This window comes from Lathamus discolor, chromosome Z (genome assembly GCF_037157495.1).
Source record: "Lathamus discolor isolate bLatDis1 chromosome Z, bLatDis1.hap1, whole genome shotgun sequence".
Taxonomy (NCBI): Eukaryota; Metazoa; Chordata; class Aves; order Psittaciformes; family Psittacidae; genus Lathamus; species Lathamus discolor.
This window is the reverse complement of record NC_088909.1, coordinates 89966779-89982290: the sequence shown is the minus strand read 5'-3', so window position 1 is coordinate 89982290 and position 15512 is coordinate 89966779.

Genomic DNA, 15512 nt, shown 5'->3' with positions numbered 1-15512 from the left:
CCCCTGAAAGTATGCTTTTTTCAAGGCAAGCGGGGAAGCAAGGAATAGAAAACACAAAGTGTTGCATTCAACCCTTGCCTCGTGACAATGCAATGGAGAATAGAGATTGAGGGGTTTTCAGCCTGTTGCAAACTACACTTTGAGTATGAGATGAAAAGCTTTGTAAGATTCCTAACTGGAGAGATAAAAGAGTGTCAGGGGTAGTTTTACTTGAGTGAAAAGGTTACTAGGGTCTGCCTCTTGTATGGAAGTGCACACTCCATACTGCACGTGCAAGGACAAGAATCTTCTTACCTTCGCTAACCCCCTGGGCTGTCAACATCAAGTAGCACCTAGCTGTCAGCTGAGATGTTTGCAATCCATCCTTACAGGTACGATCAGCATCCCTTAAGTCGTAGAAGTATCCCTTAAATTCATAGAAGTAGAGCATTTTATGCCTTGAGAAATGACCCTGGCTAAAAAAGGGAATTATATCAGCTGCTATATTTGCTGACATCTACAAAGTCATAGGATCAAAGATTTCTATTGGCATGTATTGGCCACAGAACACAAGTTATTTCTAAAACAAACTTGATGGATTTCTGTAGCTCTTGTTTAGAGAGTGATTATGACTAGAAAGTACTATAATCATGAATTGCCCCAGGAGCCAGGCAGTGAGTAGTCTTTTACTGAGTTTTGTACCAACTGCATTTCACTGGTATAACCTTCCTTTTCTTCCTCCTTAGCCTTTGTTTCTTTGTATATGTAATTTCAAGAGCACTGTATTTGGAAAAATGCTTACCTGGAAGATGATGTGCCTGTGGTCTGATATAAAATCAGCAGTAGAGCCGCTGCTTGGTAACCAATGTCCATGGTGATGGAAGTATCTGGAGCAGTGAATGCGAAAGTTGTGCTGTTCAGTCATGCTTGCTGCAGGGCCAGTGAGCTAAGACCTCAGGGAGCAGCCACAGCTGGAGTTCAGAACCAGCGCTGTTTGCCTCCCCACCATCTGACCTTGGAATTGCTTGTCTGACCTGACCACGCAAAAGTCTTGGTTTGGCACCCCAAAAATCACAGGCAAATCACTGCTCATAGAAGGATTCTGGAAAGTCGGGAAAAGGATGAGGGTGATTAAGGACAGAGCTAAATATTCCTCTGGTGAAATTGCTGGAATTATATCAAGCCTAATCTTGGCAGACACTTTTGGGAAGCCTGCTGGTTACAAGAACAACAGTGGTGAGAGAAGTAGTGCCAAATTCTGCCTGGTCAGTGGGCAGGAAAAATCATTTGGAGTTTTTGGACTCAGATTCCAGATGACCTGAATCTTGTTAAACAGCACAATGACTATTTGTAATGCTTTCTTTATCACCCAGCTTTTCCAGTGTGCAGGAAAATGAGTCAGGCTGGCTAAAACTCGTCACTGTTCAGATGCATTACACACAGTATCACTGAAGCCCCTCTGCCCCCTGTGAAAATGAGGTATCTGGGGCAAAAGTTAGCCATCCTAGGGCCTTCTTGCCTGCATGTTAAGGAACCCTCAGCAGCACAACCAAACAATTCAAGAAGCTAAGGCTGCAACAGGGAAAATTGCATAAAAAGCTTTCCCAGCAAGATCCTATTTGTATAATGCTTATCAGCAGTTGTTCATTTACATGACTGGAAATCATGATTTCTGAACAAAACATTACTTCTTTTGTGCCTCTAATTGACACTTTAAACACAGTTAGTAGATCAGTATGGTAACTAAAAGTACCCCAGAATAACTACCGAAGTGGAAGACATGATTGTCCCACTATCTTGCTGCTGAAAGCGACAAATGTACTTGAAGAAGGATTATTTCAGAGTCATGCTTTGCCTGCATCACTGTGAAGATAGAGCTGTGAGAACCATACCACTGTCTGGCTGCTTTTGGTAGGAGAGGATAAGGAGGTATGTTTGGAAGGTGTTTTGTTTCCTGAGTTTAAAAGCCTTTTTTCTCTAGCTACCTGATGGCTGGTTTCTGGGTATGGTGTGGATGCAGCAGTAACCACAGGAAGACTGCCCGGTGCCAACACAACACATTCTCAGGAGTCCGGGGTCTAAATTAAAAGCACTACAAGACTTTGGATACTCTGTTGTAAGCAGTATTCCTTGGCTGCTATTTGTCATCTAGGAGATTTTTATTTATATGCTAAGTTGTGTAATGGGCAACTGAGAAGTCTAATAAGCATGTTGGGGAATTTTAGTGTAGGAGGATACCTAAATACTTCAGTATTGCCTTATGTAGACGGAGACTGTACTCAGAGTTTTCAAGCTGCTGTGGACCTCTTAAGCCTTTTAGGAGAAGGTTATTCCACATTAGAAAGACTAATTGCTGCACTAGCACGGTGGCTTCGGTTTTGCAGCCTGCATTTTCCCAGCTGTCACTGTGTTCTCCATCTGGAAAGATTCAGGACTTTTTCCATACTTCAGCAATTCCCTTTTTCCATCTCGCCACTCACAAGGCATATACAGCGTTATACTGTTCTTCATGCTGGGCTGCATTACCTTACTCGGTAGTAAACAGAGTTTGGTTTGGTTTTTATGGAAACTTCGAGCCCTACACCAGTCAGTTCCTGCCTCTTAGAGATAATTAGGGACTACATGTGCTGTTCTTGGTTGAGGAAGAGGTGGCCAACCCTCACAAGGGAACAGTATGACACTATTTGGAGTTTGATGCCATTTACCTTGTGAGCCTATTAACTTCCCAACAGGAAACGTAGGCCGTTACAGACAGAAGATAACAAGAAGCATTTTTGTTTTTTCTTAAATGGCAAAGTTTTTCCAACATTTGGTTGTTCACCAGAAAGAATCAAATCAGGAAAACAGTAATTACGGACTAGAGTTTGGAGCACATCACTGAGCATATACACTGCCAATGCACAAGTTCTCTGCTCCTAGAAGAGTCCAGACAAGCCAGACAGGATGATTCGGTCTTCCAGTTGTAGGTCGTTTAGTAGCCAGATGGTCTGTTTAGTTTGGGGTTGTGTGTGGGAGAGCTAATTGGATGCACTCAAATGGCACTGACTCTATTTAGCCCAGTGAGAAAATGCTACTTTATGCACCTGCTTGTCCTGCTGAACAGAAAATAACATGTATTTCTGGCACGTTTGCCACATTGGCAATCTCTCTGTGCTATCTTCTTGCTCACCCTGCGTTACTTACCATACATCTAGGTTATCTGCTACCAGCAGCAATCCCGAGCCTCTGTTTTCTACTGATGGGAAATGAAATGAAAGACCTTTCTAGCATGTGGACTGCTGCTTGAGAAGCACAGCTGCAGCTGATAGCTCTGAGCCCAAGCCTCAGCTTCAGCAACTGCTGAGTTCAGGGTCTCAAACTGGCAGCAGTTTTGCAGGGTTTTGCCTTTGCCGCTATCCAAGCATGTACGAGCATGTTCAGCAGGGGCAAACATAGATTGACCCCATGGTGTGGGGAGAAGGGGGGTGTACAGTCCCTGACATGGCTATTAACTACAGGCTAAGCTTTTCTTCAGGTGTTGCAGTTGGGTGAAGCATTTGTGGACCGATGCATGGAACAGGCTGGCTCACTAGCTGCTGTCCCCAGAGCTTGTGTCTTAGCAGCACATACACCCTGCAAATACATGCTATGGCAGGGCCAGAGGACAGCAAGGGGTACAAAACAACCAGGCAACATGTTTATTTCTGTCCACAACTAACGTGTCTTGATAGACTGTGGGCATAGGCACCGTTACTTGAGCCTGAGTGACTGCTGCCCCTGTGCCTTTGTTTGAAGTGAGCACTCTTGTGAAGCTCTTGGCTTTCTATAGATGTTTCAACTCGCCAGCAATTCTGGTGGTTTTCTATATGTAAGAACTGTGAGGAATTAAGCTGCCTATTGAACTGCTGTACTGCGGATTTGTGATGAAATTCAGACATGACAGAGTTTTGGAATTCTCCTATGAAGAATATTCTTTGGCTTGCCCAGCCAAAGATGTCTGGCTTTCCAAACAGTGACGATTTTCATCTTGCTGCGTTTATTTCATGATTGACAGCATGACTGCAGAGCCTTCTTGACGCTACAGAAAGTACATACAAGGTACAGGCCACTGTAAGCTGTAATTCCAAAGGACTAATATGTCCAGCCCTTGTTTTTCTCCACAAATTCCTATGCTATGTACTGGGCAAGTAGCAGTGCCCTCAAGGCAGACCTCAGGAATCACTAACATGAAGACCAGATGTAAGTCTGGAGCAATGTTAATGATTTAGGTCTCTGGATAACCAAGACACAGGAGCAGACGGCTGAGTACCGAATAGTCCCTGTGAGGTCTGTGGTGCTCCTCATTTCCTTAAAGTACCTCACTAAAAAGAGGACATGGAAGACCATCGGAGAGCACAGCCTGCTCCTTCAGCAGCTAATGGGAGCCACACTGTCAGCGCAAAATATGTCATCCTTGGGGGCATCTGCCCAGAGCTGCTCGAGGCGATTCCCACTTCCACCCCTCACTGCCAAGTTCCAGTGGCAGGTCCCAGGAGGAGCCTGACTTGCCTCGAGACACCCATGTGAGATCCCTCAGGAACACAGAAATGCACATGAGGGAGCCTCTGACGGAGGCAGGGAGGGAACAGCCAGGCTTCCTTATATGGAGAAGCTTTCAATTTAATTTCCTTTGTTTTCTTCTTCACAGCTTAAAATAACGAGGGGAACAGGAGTGAAAAATAAAACTTAAGGGAACTGGTTGGTCCATGAGAAGCTCAACACGAGCCAGCAGTGTGAGCTCACACCCCACAGAACCAGCTGTATCCTGGGCTGCATCAAAAGGAGCGTGACCAGCAGGTTGAGGGAGGTGATCCTGCCCTTCTACTCTGCTCTCGTGAGACCCCACCTGCAGTCCTGTGTGCAGCTCTGGGGCCCCCAGCATAAGAGGGACATGGAGCTGTTAGAGCAAGTCCAGAGGGGGCCATAAGGATGCTCAGAGGGCTGGAGCACCTTTGCTATGAAGACAGTCTGAGAGCTGGGTTTGTTCAGCCCGGAGAAGAGAAGGCTCTGGGGAGACCCTAGAGCAGCTTCCATTGCCTAAAGGGGTGAACAAGAAATTTAGAGAGGGTCTTTCTACAAGGGCATGAAGGGACAGGACAAGGGGGAATGGGTTTAAATTGAGAGAGGTGAGATTTAGATGAGATTTTAGGCAGACGTTCTTCCCTGTGAAGGTGCTGAGGCGCTGGCACAGGGTGCCCAGAGAAGCTGTGGCTGCTCCATCTCTCACAGAGCTCAAGACCAGGCTGGACAGGGCTTGGAGCAACCTGGTCTAGTGGAAGGTGTGCCTGCCCGCGGCAGGGGGTTGGAATGAGGTGACCCTTCCAACCCAAACCATTCCTTGATTCTGTGGAGCTGTTCCCTGGCAGCTCTGTTTCACTGTTTTTCAAACAAAAGCTCTTTACAGCCTTGTGTTTTAAAAAAAATCTCCTACTTAGAAGTAGCCTCTGTAAGCAGCTGCTAAAGGAGGTTTTCAGACTGCTGCTTGTTTACCAAGTATCTCATTACAGGCCTGCTGCAGAAATGTGCGTGGGGAGGATGAGAGAAGCTCCATGCTTAGGTGAAACTCCCACAACAGTAACATCACAACCCTCAGGAGAAGTGATGGTGTAACAGCTTTTCAGGATTGTAAAACAAACTGTAAGTGGTTACAACAGGATACCGGTGAAAGTAAAGAGCTGTGTCAGGGGCTGAAGACAAATTATTCGTTTGATTTAGATCATTTTGTGCCGCGGACCTGCGCTGAAGACTAAGATCCCACAATTGCTTTTATATATGTGCGTGTGTGCATGCACACTCCTTAAAGTCCTGGTGTAGAAACAGATGAGTTGTGTCTGTCTCTGCCAAGTGCCATATGTTTACAGCTGAGTTATAAAACACTTTAAGGTTTTATAATGGAAACACTGAAGCACTGGCACGTCCTTAAATATGTTGATGCTAATAGGCACCACCATAATAAATCCCATAGAGGTTTTAAAGGATACATCTGCTGTTCTGGAAGAGGATATACTGGCTTCTGCCTAAAGTGAAGCCTGTCATTTCTGTTCTTCAAACCATTTGAATCTTCAGTAGCATCTAAGAAGCCCTGGATTACATATAACACTTCAGATGGTGCCAGCATGTAGCAAAATAACGTGTTTGATATCTAAAAGTTTTTCCAATTGCAGTATAAGAACCACATTGCTTTGCAGAACACCTAATTTCACCTGTGTATGTGACACAGCGCATAAAGGCATTCCAGTTTGTTTCCTAATTTTTATTTCCTGAAATAATCCCAATATAGAGCAACAGTTCTGAGGTTTTTGCATACTGGGTGCAATCACCAAACTCCTGCTTTTGTTAAAATTCCTCCTAGGAGAAACCTGCTTTTTCACTAGCTTTAGTCTTAATGATTTTACAGATTCTATAGGCTCCTACCTTCCCTGAGGACAGCAATAGGCAGAAACACACTGCAGCATTCCGTATTAGCTGTGGCTAAACCCTTTGCCCCAGGCTTTTGTGACCACTCTTGTAGGGCATCTTTCCCTGTTGCTAGCGAGAGGCAGCCAGCCTGGGGCTGGAGCAGGGCAGCTGTGGAGCACAGCTGTGCAGCATCCTGCGGTGCTCAGGGGCACAGAGCCTGCAGCTTTGGAGACTGCAAAGCAGAGCTCTGCCCTCAGTGCAGGGCACTGGTCTGGACTTGAGCTGTGATCCCAGGATGGCATCCTCCCTCTGGGAAGCAGTGCAAGCAGGGAATATGGGTGTTAAACACAGGAGTACTGCTGCTCCATCAGACATCAGTGGAGCCTGACCTGGGGCTCACTGCCACAGACAGCCCTTTCATCTAGCATGAGGTCTGGTGACTGCACATTCTTTCTGTGGTTGTTTTGGGTTTTTTGTTGTGCTTCCTTATTTTTCCCCACAGAACAAAATGTCCCCTGGCGCAGGGTCTCCTGGTTGTGCCAGCAGCCCACTGCAGCCGCCTGCCCCAAGTGAACCATGTGGGATGAAACTATGCTGGCCGTAGGGTGAAAAATTGCTCAGTATGCCTGAGGAGGCTTGAAGACAAAGCAGGGAGTGTTGCACGATCACACTCTGGGGCCATGCTTTCAAAGGGGGCCAGGTTGCTTTGGGCTGAAATGATGAACTGGGCGCTGATGGGAAGATGCTGAAAAATCCTTGTGACAGAGAAAACGAGGTGCCTCGCACTGTTTGTGACTTCCAGAGCTACAGTGTGACCAGTGGTTATTACAGCTGGGGCTGCAGGAAACAATCTGATAGAAGCAGATGACTGACGGTTTTCCCCGGTGCTGGAGGTGTAGCATTCACACAATTCCTTCTGCATCTTGAGCAAGTTCCTCCTGCAAAGGCTCCGGAAGCTCCTAATTTACAGTGTGCACCAGAAAGCTCAGGGGAGGCAGGTACCGTGTCAGTTGACAGGCAGAGTGAGGAGCAAGGCAGGCAGCCTTTAAAAACTCATGCCGGAGATGTGAGCTGCAGGCTGGTACGGTACAGGGCAGGATGGGATGAACAAGGTGCCCTCAGCTCATGATGGTGGCAACTCTGTCCTATCAACAAGCCAGGCAGAGTCTCACTTACAGTATGTCCAGTCATGCTTTTGCATCTGTGTGCATGAAGAACCTTGTTGCAAATGTTAGATAAGAGCAAGTGGTCTGTGAAGTAACCTGCACAGCCATCCAAGGCACCAGCTTCCTGAAAGCCTGTGGCTCCTGCTTGTGGATCTCATATTGCTTCTTCTGTCAAAGAGCAGCAGAACATTTAATTCACTATCCTGAAGCTCCTTAAGTTTATTTATCAGGTTTCTTCCAAAGATTCAGTTTTCCCTTTAACCTGCCACCCTTCTGCACACAGAGATGACTTTCTCAGGTTAGAGTCCTCAGGCTTTAAACAAGGCTGTACTTTTGTGAATGGAGGAAGTTTACTCCAGAACTGCAGGTAGCGACAAGAAACATACTGTTTGAATTAGACTAATCGTAACTACAGCAGTAGCTATGTTACCTGAATAAATCACTCACTTTGAGCTGCTTTGTGGCTTCCTGTGATAGTTAATATTTCCTGAATTGAAGTTGTCGGACAAAGTTAAATGCTTGTATTACGCTACTATCTAAAGACCCCAGCATGGACCCATACCTCCTTGCATCACCTAAGTCTCCGGAGTAAGCATGGGAATTAGCACAGAAGGAATCATTCCATTCAAAACTATATGGCACTTCCCTGGTGGCTCCTTTCCTTCCCAAGCCTGGTACCTTTCCAAGAACGGAGAATAGCTGCTGCCACACAGTATATTTTGGCTAATCAATCTATGTCTCCATTGCTCAGATCGTATCAGTGTGGTAACATATGAACCTCAAATACAAGTTGCAATAACATAATTTATGTAGTGGTTGGAAGAAATATTAAGTTACAAATTGGTAATGCCCATGGGATTGCTTACTCTCTTCCACAGAGTAGAACAAGATTGGAGGGATCAGGAATAGCTCTTTAGCTTTCTGACACAGCTGAATAAAAACAACTTTATCTGACTAGCACTGCCGTTAGCACTAGGTTTCTCATCCATGTGTTTTTGTTCCCAATAGCGGGACAGTGGATGACTTGGATCCTATTATTAATTTGTCTCAAAATACCACACAAAATTAATAAGCACAGAGAAAGAGTGGTTTCAGATCTTAAGAGAATTAAAGAGTGTCAGAGACAAAGTGGACTTAAATACGTAATGGGAAGTAAGCTGTGCTCAGGGATTTCTGTAATAGAGATAATGGAATATTTAAATGCAAGAGGGTCAATGAGCTTTTGTTTTGATCTTATCTGCTCTGTAGAAACTGCTCTACTGATGGATATAGTTATAAAACATTGTTATCCCATCATGTTTACAGCATGACTTGGGTAATATTGATAGCAAAAACCTGCACTGTAACCACATTTCCAGACTGCACCCCTTTGAGGTCTGCAGTTAAAATGCAGATTGGTATTATCAGTTTATATGCAGTCTAGGACTGGCAAAACTAAGTGATGTTTATGACGAAGTTGTACTTGGTGACTAGTTAGTCTTCTAAACCATTTGTTATGGGATCACATTAAAATCAGTTGTGTCATGTAGGGCTTACTTAGTTGAGGTGATTTCTTCAGGTGATCTTCACCAGTCTTTCTTCTTCTGTGTACCTTTCCAGAAAGACCAAACTTCCTAAATGCAAGTTGCATGCTCCTCTTGGCTTATGCCAAACCGTACACTGATGGTGAGAAGTAACTGCTGTAGAGCAGCCTTCTCTGAAAATGATGATAATCAAACTCATTGCTTTGCTTAGTAGGGACTTTCTGATTAGCAAAAGAAAGATGGTGTTTTGTTTTGTTTTTAGAGTAGTCCTCTGCAATCTACAGGACATAACAGCCAGCCTGGGCAGTGGCCTGTTCAGGTTTAAGCTTTGGGAATCTCCCAGGCTTTGGGAATTTCCCAGGTGCATTCCAGGTAGCAGGGAATTTGTGACATATGGGGAAAGCACCTTTCTATGGCTCCTGAAGAGGTTGTCTGGAAAGGAAACTCTTTTTTGCTGTAGGCCCTCTTGGCAGATTTCTTACAGGTAAAGCTGGTTATATTCAGTATTAAATACAACATTCTAAACAAGAGACCTAAGGGGAGCTGAGACTTTTGTCCTGAACGTGTATTGTTATTCCTAATTCAAAGGTTTTCTGGTTAAATTTATGCTCAGAAGATACTGTTCCCAACAGTTATCTTCATGGGTACCTCTACTCTTCCCCTAAGAGCACTGCAAGTGGAGTGTTACAAGTCTCTTCTCAGCATGCAGATGTTGGCTTTTGATACCTACTGAGCCAAGTAATGACAGAGTGGTGGATGTCTATGGGTTATTTCATGCTTTTTTTGCTTCAGTGTGTTCAGTTCTTAGATGATCTTTTACGGGAGCCAATTTTAAAATAGAGAACTGTCAACATGACAGTCAGCTCTTAAGAGTTTCCAGGATGGGACAGAGGAGTGTCTCTGTCACTCACAGGGGTTATGCCTACTCCATACATGACACAACAGCCGAGTGTCTTGCAGGGAAAGGAGGCTGATTTCACCTAAGGGATTTTTCCCACAGCAGGAAGTGGACAACGCCATCTCCCAAGACACCCAAGGATGTGTGGCTGGAAGAACATGTGAGTGCACTTTGTCACTCTAGTTCACAAATCATGTAAACTGTGCCCAGGACAACCAAAGCCAACACAGGCTGCTGAAACTTGTATTAGTGCTGTGATAGTCTAACTGGCTTCATAACTCCTTTTTGCATCATGGCCAGTGTTGAGTGCAACAGAATGAACAAATTCTCTCCTTGACTCTCTTGACATATGTCTCCTGTATTCTAGTTAGTCTTCTCCAAAATCCAAGTACCTCCTCCACTAATGTTCTTCAAGCAAAAATACCTCATTTATAGCTGCCAGAAACATATGTTGTGCATTTTTTGAAGGTGTGATTATAGCTTTTAAAGATGAATTTGCACTAGCTTTATTTAACTTGTCCAGCAAGAATGAAGTGGTGCTGTTTAGCACAGACTACACAACATGGGTCAGCCACACAGCCCTCTCTCTCACTCACTCCCTTTCTTTCCCCCCCCCCCCCCTCCACCCCGCCCTGCTCCCAGAGGGATGGGGAGGAGAATCGAAAGAATGTGACTCCCGCTGGTTGAGATAAGAGCAGTCCAGTAACTAAGGTATAACACAAATCACTACTGCTGCCACCAATGATAATAATGATAAGGGAAATAACAAGGGAAGAGAATACAATGCCACTGTCAATACGCAGCCCAACCGAGCAGTGAACTAGCCCTCGCAGGTAACTGCCCCCTGTTTATATATTGGGCATGACGCGCTGTGGTATGGAATACCCCTTTGTCTAGTTTGGGTCAGGTGTCCTGTCTCTGCTTCCTCCTGGCTTCCCCTCCTCCCTGGCAGAGCGTGAGACTCAGAAAGTCTTTGGTCAGAGTAAACATTTGAGCGGTAACTAAAACCATCGATGTTATCAGCGCTGCTCTCAGGCTGAAAATCAAAACCACAGCTCTGCACCAGCTACTAAGAAGGAGAAAAAAAATGACTGCTACTGCTGAACCCAGGACAGTGCCGAAATTTGGTAGTACAACAAAACAATTGTTCCCATATAATATTTCCTTTATTTCCACATATATTGAACATTTCTCTGTGTTCAAGTGGGAAGGAAGAGCTGCTAAATTCACACTTAAAGTGAATTAACAGAATACAATGCATACATATTTGTAGCACTGAAAGAGAATGATCTTCATACATGAAATCTGAGAGATTTACAGTCATTGTTCAGGACACATCCACAAAACCAGAACAACTGCAACAGTTGGAGTCACTGGAGAGCTGGGTAGGGGGAGGGGGAAAGTCAGCAGTGTGTATTATTTATCATTTGTCATTTGCAGTTGAGGAAACGGAACGCCCTCTGACACATCTGAAGAAGTTCATGATTTATTGGAAGTAGTGAAAGAAGTATAAAGCCAAATAGTAATATAAACCCCTGGGGATGTCTCGCTCCAGTCTTTTATGTAGCATTAGGGCCACTGTAAATAGTTGGACTAAGACAAAAATCCTGGCAAATATTTGCATGATATACTTGAGATATGAAACTATTCATTCTCTGGAGTTGAGAGATTTTAGTCTTGTCCCGCATCATAATACTAAAACTACTACCTCTGTTCAAAAATCAGTCAAATTCTCTTTCATGCCACACTCATCCTGTTTTTACTGGAGGTGCCCTGGATGATGAATAGCATTAACTACAGCACCTCAGCTTGGTGGACCTCTTGGCAGGGCAGGAAAGCCCTATTAATTCATGGTAATCACAGTGGGCATTGCACGAGGTTTGCTTTTGACCTGGGAGAATATTGCCATCATTCACTTTCAGTAGCCAGCACAAACAGAGCCATTCCATAGAAAGTGGCCAGATGGAACAAAATACTCGATGGCTTAAAAAAACCATTATTACATATATGCAGCAGCCATTATGGAAACGCAGAGAGTCAATCTAAGTAACTGTTTTCCAGATATTACCTATAAACGTTATTTCTGCATGGAAGCCTAAATGAGCAGCAGTGTAACTTCCTAAGTTGGAAATCTGTAAATACTCCTGAGAGGCAGCAACTCTTTAACAGATGAAATGTGTGCAGCTATTTGTGCCTGGACTGGATCCTAAACAACCCAACATTTGTGGCATGAACACTGACTGTTTTCTTCCTCCTGATGCATTGCGAGTTACTTGCTTTGTTTCGTATTCCAGGAATTCCAGGCATTAGAGCATGGATAGAAACAGGTGGAAGAGGGTATAGGGAAAACTAAACCAAGAATTCACCTGTCATGGGTCTAAGCACCAGAAAGTGCATGCTTTCAAAGTATGCTTGCTATGGTCTTTTAAATAGCACTCAAATACTGCAAACGGCTGGGCTCAGACAAAAATAAGTGATGCTGGAGAGGTAGTTTGTGGCTGTATGTTACGTAACAACTCCAAAATTAAACTAAATTCTTGTGCTTTGTCCTTGGACAGTGCTTTAACTCTAAATTATTACAGATGTGAAGTGTCTTGAAAATAATCAGGAACACACACACACAAAAGGCACAGATCAGGCTCTCTGCGTGATAAGCAGGGAAAAAACTAAAGCTAATAAGTTACCAGTGCAAGTGCAAGTCAGTTCAGTGATATGAACATCAAGAAAGTGCACATAGCAAATAATACTGTAAGCACAATACAAATCGTGCTGTAAGTGACAGCCTAAGTCTGGACAACAAGAACCACATGTCAGTGTCAGGTATCTGCTTGCAGCTGTAAAATGGTTGTGTCAAAGAGACCAGGCCTAGACTCAGCTTTTGTGAGCTGAAGTGGCATCCTCTTGCAGTTTAAACACAAAGTTCCTATATTTTTTAAAATGTCTCATGTTCGTATGTGCAGGAATATATAATTAATTATGTTAGACCTTACCATTAGACCCCTGTCATTATTGGTTTGTAACTATACCAGATTATTTTAGCAGCCAGCTTCAAGAATGTTGGTGAACACTTCAGCCTGCTTTAAATAAAACAGTCACAAATCCCTGCCTAAGACAAAGCACTGAGTTCATTCTCTGGGAGGTTGGCCTCAGAAATCATCAACCGTTTAAGCAGAGTTCAACCACAGCTTGGCAGTGCTGCTTGTAGCCTGAAGTAGGCACAGCTGAAGATCAGGAATGCCTACTGAGTTTTTCATAAGCGTGCTGCAGGGCAGACACATCTGTGTTTTGCAATGTGTGCAGCTGACTAGCCCAAACAGTTGAGATATAATTTTCCTCTTGTGTCCGTTGCCATTGAAGTCTCTGGCACCCTTCACAAGTACCTCAGCACCTACTGACACCTCTTTCCTGTCAGAAGAATATAATGATTTGGTCTGTCTTGTCTGTTCTCATTTGCATCTTTGATCATTTTTCTCCCCAAAATGATAGGTACTTGTTGTGCAGTGTGATGGCTTCCCAGCTGCATGTCTCCTTTACACAGATGGTTACATGATCCATGTGAAGCTAAATTGTCCATTATGTTCTTAGTCTCCCAACAGTGAAGGTACCTTTCATTATGCATTGCTGTCAGCAGGCTGGCCGGAAGCCTTCCTGCTAATGGAGTTAATGTTCCTGAATCAGGCCAAGCTTCCTCTTTCTTGCCCAGCTGCTTTTTCTGCTGATGAGCTGGAGTTAGCAATTGTGATACAATCGCCTGCAGATTCCACTACCCCAGTGTCTTACAGGGCTATATGCCACATACATAGCCTTTCAGTGCATGTACGCTAAAGATTTCCTAGGACACAAAAGCACTAGAAGGGTTCTGCAGTGAGACAAGGGGGACACAAAATCACAAAATGGAATATATAAACCTTTAAAATCAGTTTTAAGTAATGTTCAGTTTGATGGCTTTGTAACGGTAGCAATGGAAAATTACTGAGGTACACGATACACAGAAAAAATAGAGCGCAGCTAGAGAACATACTGAGAATTCTTGTACAAGATAAATCGTTATAGTTGACATAGTTTTAAGAAAAACAGTCTAGAAGAACAGGACACAGGGATAAGGAGTATCTGGGAATGGCAGGTGTCCAGGATGGGCTGCAGTTAAACCAACTGATAAGTAGGAGGATAGGAGGATTGTTATGTCTCTGGTGCTAACAAACCAATTGAACTGGTATGAGCATCTACTGAGCTCCAAAGGCTGCCAGAAATGATGAAGGTTGTTGGAAGAAGTAAACGACCCTCAGAGACCACCACCACAATTCTGTACGCATGAGGGGAACTTTCTGGAAAATGATGTAATGCATGTATGCCCAGGGACTATGTAAGGATGGCTTGTATAGCAACACAGGGAGACACACGTTAGGAGGAGCTACCCCCCATGTCTCCCGGCACCTCAATAAAGAATACTGCTTGTCAGCTTGTAAACTTTGCTGGCAAGTTTGTTCCTGGAGTTTTCTCCAAATCAGCAGAGACTAAGGGAATACATAGATGGAAGTGTAAAAGCAGGATTGAAAGCACTGGTTTAATCTCATTGAAAAACATTTACAGCTTTTCTGACCTTTTCCTGCAGATCACGTCAAGCCCTTCATCAGGTTCAGTGTGATTTAAAATTTAGAGCAATGCTTCCTTTAGGCTGTTACATTTAAGTCCAGATGCAGCGAATGTTCAGGCTCAATCTGAAATTTTCCACCAACTTCCAAGCTCATAACCTGCAGGCAATTGCAAGGGGGTTGACTGCACATGCTTATTCATTGATCCCAAACAGCAACTTTCTGTATGCAATGGCAGAGGGATGATGTAGCTTCCCCCTTAATGCTTCAAAGTAAAGATAATTTATTAACATGGCAAGCTTTTGAGAACCTGCTTTTGGCACATTTTACCCTAATCTTTAGTCTGTAGGCTGTTGTTTACTCTTCCAATATATTGTCAGCACCTCGGATAAAAAAATGTTTCTTATTACCTAAAATTTATACTTCTTCCGCAAAATCAAATATTCCACAGCTGTTCTTCACTTAAGGCCATAGATCTGTATCATGATGACATGCACAGAATCTCTTTACAAGAGTGATGCAAATAAGACTTTGGGAAACCAGCTTTGACTTTGGTCAAGGAGGTAGGACAGAATTCAGGAATGTGTTTTGGAGGAACAGCTCATACTGCTGCAGGCCCAGGGGTGGGAATGGGCATGTTTCTGCAAGCAGGAATATAGTTTCCCCCAGTCTGAACTGCAACTGCCCAGCCTGACTACCAGCACTTTCTGGCATTACTGTGTTCCTATTCATGTGTAGCCCCAGCTCTGACTTCATCCTCCGGTTTTGCCCTGTAATTTTCTTGAGGCCCTACACGAGGGCAGACCCTCACCCCAGGCTCAGAAGGTACTTCTTGCCTAGTCATCAAGAGGCTTTTCCCCACTGTGTTGTGTTGCTAAAGCAGCTTTTGAGGGACTGGAAGGTAGAAACACTCTTTCTCTAGACTGATGCAGTTATT